Raw genomic sequence first — 7,255 nt, 5'->3', positions numbered from 1 at the left:
AATGATTTTAGTGCGCTAAAATTGCTTACTAACCTTAGTTAGTAGTTGGGCAGCCGCCCAAGAGCCCAGGGCGAGAGGGGGTCCGCAACAGTCGACCAAAAGAAACCATTAAAATAACCGCGGGCCTGGGGGGACAAAAAAACCAAGGCTGCCCAAGGAGTGGGCCCGACAGTTTCTTGCACTGGGGCCCACAAGATCCAAGTTACGCCACTGCTTGTGGCTATATTAAAATGCAGTGGACTGGCCCCATTCACTTCCATTATAAGTGCCTCAAATGACATTTTTGCATATTTTCTTTTTTTTTTTTTTTTTTAAATAAAGGAGGGACGAGTCGAAATTATTTGTGTGGTAATCAACATTATGCCACAAGTGCTGTTAATTGAGCTTAACTTAACCCGGAACATCCCTTTAAATACATCATATTTTTAAATCTTCATTAATAAAAAATAAAATAAATAAAATAAATATAAAATAATTTTTTTTATATAAAAATCTAATTTTAGCACTAAATTATACAGTATAGTTAGTGTGCATTGGTGATGCAGTGTTATTGGGCGCACCCATGTATGTCTGTTTACCTCCTCACATGTCTAGCAAATTTATAATCTTTTCTTTTTTTTTTTTTTGGTTTTGGTACTTACTAGAGTACTCTAGTAGTAGTACTAGAGTCAGGATTTAAATGTTAACAAATGCAATAGTATAGCATTGGTTTGTTTAATCCACACGCAAATATTAACTGACTGTATTATAAGCTGTTGCTATATCTGTATAGTGTTCTGGAAAAGTACAGTAAACGAGTTTTAAACTGGTCACTGTGTCATTTATTTCCTTTAAAACAAATTAAACTCTCACTGCCAGTGGTTAGCAGTGCTGCTAGCAGAGGTAAATAGTTCACCAGCAATAGTTTTAATGTCTTGACCTGCTTCCACCCTGCAGTGTCCAGTTACTACATCTCACATTACCAGCACAGAGCCAAACCTACAGTGAGCCCACACTGAAGTACAGTACCGTACATAAAGTAATGTTGACATTCAGACAGAACCTGCATTTTATTACATTCTGTGAGAGAAGGGAACATTTTAATGCATGTTTTACTTCCTGGAGTTCCAGAAATAACAAAGTAATGACAGATTCAAGTTCACACAGTCTTAGTATGCACAGTTACTCAAATGCAGCAAGCGTTGTATCTGTGCTAAACTCGGGGTTAAAGGACGGGTTCAGGGGTCAAAGAGGGTCAGATTGGGACATGGGTGAACAGGTTTCAGATTGACAGAGCAGAGACCTAGACAAACTGAGTATAAAGAAATAACATAAGCACCGTAAGAATTTAAGTGATTTAAGAACATTTATTTATATGAGAGTTTACAAAAATACATCACTGCACAGTTTGGAAAACAATATATCAATCAAATCAAATCACTTTTATTGTCACACAACCATATACACAAGTGCAATAGTGTGTGAAAGTCTTGGTCAGCAGCAATTACAACTTCATGGAGTATTTAAAGGATCCGCAAATGTTCATCAAAAATTCAACTGACTGTGCCTAAACTACCTCAATCATTGCCAAATGTGTACAAACAACATCATTTTTATAATCAAAAGCATTTTTTCCCCAAGTTCATTATTTAACAAAAACATCTGAAATATACAGTGTTACAAGTTAATTAAATTTGATGCTTATTCCAAAAATGTAATTTTAATGTATAAAATGTGCATCACAAAAGAAGCTTCCTTATAATGTGAGAGCCTAATAAAATGTCACAATTTGAACATTGAATTTAAAAATGGATTATTCCCAGATAAACAAATCTTCATGTCAACAAACATTACAGTACAAGGGCATCGTTACTGCAACTGCAGTAGAAAACATATTCAACAAGCAATAAAGGATATGACGTTAACATCAATAAATTCAGTTCACTGCTAAATTATATTATTCTGTAACTCTATTATGTGATTCAAATTTATGTAATTGTAGTTATAGTTGAACCAAAAATAATTTTGTCACTGTTTATTTGTCCGACAAATGACGTGACAAGATTTTCAGTGAATAATTACTTTTTGAAGTTTGACAGCCACAGTCACCATTTACATTCTTCCAAATTTCTCCTTTGGAGTTCAACGGAAGAAAGTCATACAGGGTTGGATTTTCAACTTTTACATTTTCTGAATTTTAATTTTTGGGTTAACTATGCCTTTAAATATGAAAATATACAAAAACAGATTAATGAAGTTAATTTACAGTGAAAAAACAAACAAACACTTTTTATTGATACTCACTGAAATATACACAATTCTGCCCTCTGGTTCCAAAGTCCTGTAATGCGAGGCTAGAACATTAAACACTACCAGTTTAATTTAAATGCCAACTAAACCTTAAAGGTATTCACCCTCATCCCATCCCAGATGTGTATGACTTACTTTCTTCTGCAGAACACAAATGAAGATTTTTAGAAGAATATTTCAGCTCTGTAGGTCCATACAATGCAAGTGAATGGTGACCAGATCTTTGAAGCTCAAAATATCACATAAAGGCATCAAAAAATTAATCCACAAGACTCCAGTGATTTAATCCATGTCTTCTGAAGCAATATGATAGGTGTGGGTGAGAAACAGATCAATATTTAAGTCCTTTTTATTTTAAATCTCCATTTTCACTTTCAAATTCTTCTTCTTTTGTTTTTGGTAATTCACATTCTTTGTGCTTATCGCCCCCTACTGGGCAGTAAAAAAGTATTTAAATATTGATCTGTTTCTCACCCACACCTATCATATCACTTCAGAAGACATAGATTTAACCACTGGAATTGTATGGAGTACTTTTATGTTTCCTTTATGTGCTTTTTTGAGCTTCAAAGGTCTGGTCAGCATTCACTTGCATTGGACCAAAAGAGCTGAAATATTGTCCTAAAAATCTTCATTTGTGTTCTGCAGATAAAAGAAAGTCCTACACATCTGCGATGGCATGAGGGTGAGTAAATTTTCATTTTTGGGTGAACTCTCACTTTAACATTTGGAATATGACATTATTTGTTATTTCTGAATTAGTATGTATTAAAACCAGAAGCCCCCGCCTGTGACATTACATTCTTTTCATTGCGGAATGGCATAGGACCATAATACTTCTGCGACACTGATAATATCAAATGTGCACTAGACACCTACAAGACAGTGTCGATTCCGGAGAGCTGCTGAAGCATCTAGAGGCCCCAGCCTACGATCAGAGCACGGCACGCTGGAGCATATATTAAGATACGCCACAACACTGGACCACCTACAAGAATGAAATACATTTCCAGATTTTGCATGACACTGCGTGACAGTGATGCACTATGGCATCATTTCACCTCCAACATCACTTCTCTCCTCCTCAATACTGCTGCGTATGCTCTCAAACTCATCATCCACATTCACACCTCCACGGATCTGACTGAGCACCAGCCGGGCATTCTGGGCATCACCCTTCTGCAGGAGCCAGTGTGGTCTCTTGGGGAAGAACAGGAACCCCACGAACTGCAGAGTAGCTGGAACCACCGATAAACACAACATATACCTATATAGAAACACACACACACAATAACAGATTAAGAGCTGACAATTAAAGTACAGTATTAGACCCAAAACAAGTCTAAACCAGTGGGTCTCAACTGGTGGGTCATGACACAGGAAAGGGTTGTGGACAGCAGGAAAAACAATGGTAAAGGGTAAACAAACCATATAATCATGCATAGTTAAGATAGCAAAATAAAGACTTGCATCCAAGTGTGCATCCAATCAAACTTTTTTTTGACACAAATTCATCTATCACTAGGTTCAAACATGATTTCTATTGTACTTTTTCAGCATAATACCAAGCCTATTATATAATGATACAAATGCATTTTTATTAAAAACAAATTAATAAAACATTGTCCAAAATTTCCCCATTTTATTGGATTAAATCCTGAAACCATTTTGATGTTAAACCATATGTATACATAATGCATGTAAATGAATATATATATATATATATATACACACAACCCCAATTCCAAAAAAGTTGGGAGAGTATGAAAAATGCTAATTAAAACATAAATTAGTGATTTGTACATTATATTCACCCTTTGCTAAACTGAAAATACTTCAAATACACATTATATGTTGTTTTACCTTGTGAATTTCTTTGTTTGTTTTTATGTACAGTAATTTCAAATCAGATGATTGCAACATGCAATTTAAGACTAATAACAATTTGACAAGTTAAAATAGCAAGACAATGTGAAACAGGAGATGTTAACCAGGTGAGGCAATCATGTCATAGTATATAAGGAGCCTCCAAAAACAGCCTAGTCCTTCAAGAGCAAGGATCATTCGAGACTTGTCAATTTTTCAACAGATGCTTCTGCAAATAATCCAGCACTTTGAGAACACCCTCTACAGTGCACACTATAGTTAAAAGATTCAAGGAATCTGGTCAAATCTCAGTGCGTAAATGGCCAGTTGAAAACGACTTTTGAATGCGCGTGATCTCTGATACCTCAGACATCACTGTCTTAAAAACTGTCATTCATTTGTAATGGATATCATGAACATGTGCTTGGGATTACTTTAGTAAGCCTTTGTTAGTCAACTCCATTCGCTGCTGCATCCACAGATGCAAGTTAAGACTTTTCTATGTAAAGCAGAAGCCATACATCAACACTGTCCGGTCACTGCGCTGCCGACTTCTCTGGGCTCAGTGGAACTGTGTTTTATGGTCCAAAGAGTCCACATTTTAAATAGTTTTTGAAAAACACAGTCGTCGTGTTCTCCGGGCCAAAGAGGAGAAGGACTGTTATCAGCACCAGGTCCAAAAGCCAGTGTCTATATGGGCCAGGAGTGTGTCAGTGTCCATGACATGGGTAACTCGCACATCTGTGAAAGCACCATTAATGCAGACAGATATGTACAAATTTTGGAGCAGAATATACTGCCATCCAGCACCGTCTTTTCCAGGGATGTCCCGGCATTTTCAGCAGGACAACTTCAAACCACATACACTCATAAGCAGAGAGTGTGGGTGCTAGTTTGGCCTGCCTGCAGTCCTGACTACAGTTGTGCTCAAAAGTTTGCATACCCTTGGAGAATTGGTAATATATGTACTATTTTTAAAGAAAACATGAGTGAGCAGGGAAAACACATTGAGGCACTTGCAATGGAAGTGAACGTGGCCAATTTTTAGAGGGTTTAAAGTCAGAAATGTGAAGCTTATAAAAGCACTGAAATTCATTCTTCTGTTAAAACTTGTGTATTATTTGAGCTGCAAAGTTGTTTAAATCGTAATTTTTACAGTCGTTTTAGGGTTTATTGACATTATATCATCATGGGAGCGAATACTGGCTTTATCCTTAAACAGAAAAGGTTAGTAAGCGATTTTATACGCACATCTTTACATCTTGCGACTACACTCTCGAAACAGTGAACACTTCAACGTTCAAGGACTGGCCCCCGTTCACTTCCATTGTAAGGGCCTCACTGGAACCCAGATGCCTGCCCCTTTTAAACAAAAGAATGGACAAGTCACAATAATTTTTTGTGGTAATCAATATTGTGCCACAAAAGCTTTCGATTGAGCCCAGCTTTTATTGAACACGGAAAATTCCTTTAAGCTCAATCAACAGCATTTGTAGCAAATTACCCCAAAAATATTTGATGAATCTCGTTTGTAAAAAAAAAAAAAAAAATTGTGGTTACAGTGAAGCACAGTCCGTAAAGGTCAAAACACTCACTGCCCGAAAAGTACAGCCACAAGACACAAACATTGTACTTGTTAACATGCTTTAAGTGTGATCAAATTGCTTACAGGATTTACCGGCATTGTCGTCATGGCAGCGAAGTTGTAAAATTGGATATAACTTTACACTAAAGGTTAGTTTCAGTTAGTTTAACCACACTAAAATCATATTAGCACATTATGTTTACGTCTTACGTCTGAAACTGTATGTTAAGTTTTATGGACTGGCCCAATTCACTTCCATTGCAAGTGCGATTTTTATTTTTACTCAATTAACACATTTTTATTGATTCATGCAGCAAATCACACAGACATAATAGAAAATACAACCTCAAACCACATGAAATCAAAACTTTTTTTTTTCCTCCCCGAACAATAATCCCTCCACCCTACCCGACACAAACAAGCACTCTAGTGATCGGAAAAATTAACTCTAACTAAGCCAGATAAATTTGGTGGAAATAAAATACCCAAATATTTAATGCCCTGTTTTGGCCACTGGAAAGCGCCTGGCTGGAAAGCCACTACTGGACAGTATGCTGTCAGAGCCAAAGCTTCGGATTTAAACCAATTGACTTTGTATCCTGAGAACTTGGAAAAGGAATTAATAATTCTGTGGAGGCAAGGCATAGATCTAGAAGGGTCAGAGACAAATAATAAAATATCATCTGCCTAAAGCAAAAGCTTATGCGCCACACCTCCCGCAATCGCCCCTGGAAAATCATACTCCTTTCTTGTCGTGGCTGCTAATGGTTCCAGGGCAAGACAGAACAATAAGAAACAGGGTGTCTTTAAAGTAACATAATCCAACCAATAAATGTACTCCCGAACCCATACATTTCCAAAATCTTAAAAAGATAATCCCATTCAACCATATCAAAAGCCTTTTTGGTGTCGAGTGAGTTGGCAGCGACCGGAGTCTGATCATTCACCACTGACCACATGATATTGATGAAATGCCTAATATTATCAGAAGAGCTACGGCCCCGAATAAACCCCACCTGATCTACAGTGGTGTGAAAAAGTGTTTGCCCCCTTCCTGATTTCTTATTTTTTTGCATGTTTGTCACACTTAAATGTTTCAGATCATCAAACAAGTTTAAATATTAGTCACACAAGTAAACACAAAATGCAGTTTTTAAATGAAGGTTGTTATTATTAAGGGAAAACAAAATCCAAACCTACATGGCCCTGTGTGAAAAAGTGTTTGCCCCACCTGTTAAAACATAACTTAACTGTGGTTTATCACACCTGAGTTCAATTTCTCTAGCCACACCCAGGCCTGATTACTGCCAAACCTGTTCTCAATCAAGAAATCACTTAAATAGGACCTGCCTGACAAAGTGAAGTAGACCAAAAGATCTTCAAAAGCTAGACATCATGCCGATATCCAAAGAAATTCAGGAACAAATGAGAAAGAAAGTAATTGAGATCTATCGGTCTGGAAAAGGTTATAAAGCCATTTCTAAAGCTTTGGGACTCCAGAGAACCACAGTGAGA

This window comes from Myxocyprinus asiaticus, chromosome 48 (genome assembly GCF_019703515.2).
Source record: "Myxocyprinus asiaticus isolate MX2 ecotype Aquarium Trade chromosome 48, UBuf_Myxa_2, whole genome shotgun sequence".
Lineage (NCBI taxonomy): Eukaryota > Metazoa > Chordata > Actinopteri > Cypriniformes > Catostomidae > Myxocyprinus > Myxocyprinus asiaticus.
The sequence above is the reverse complement of the archived record's forward strand: the minus strand, read 5'-3'. Positions refer to the sequence as shown.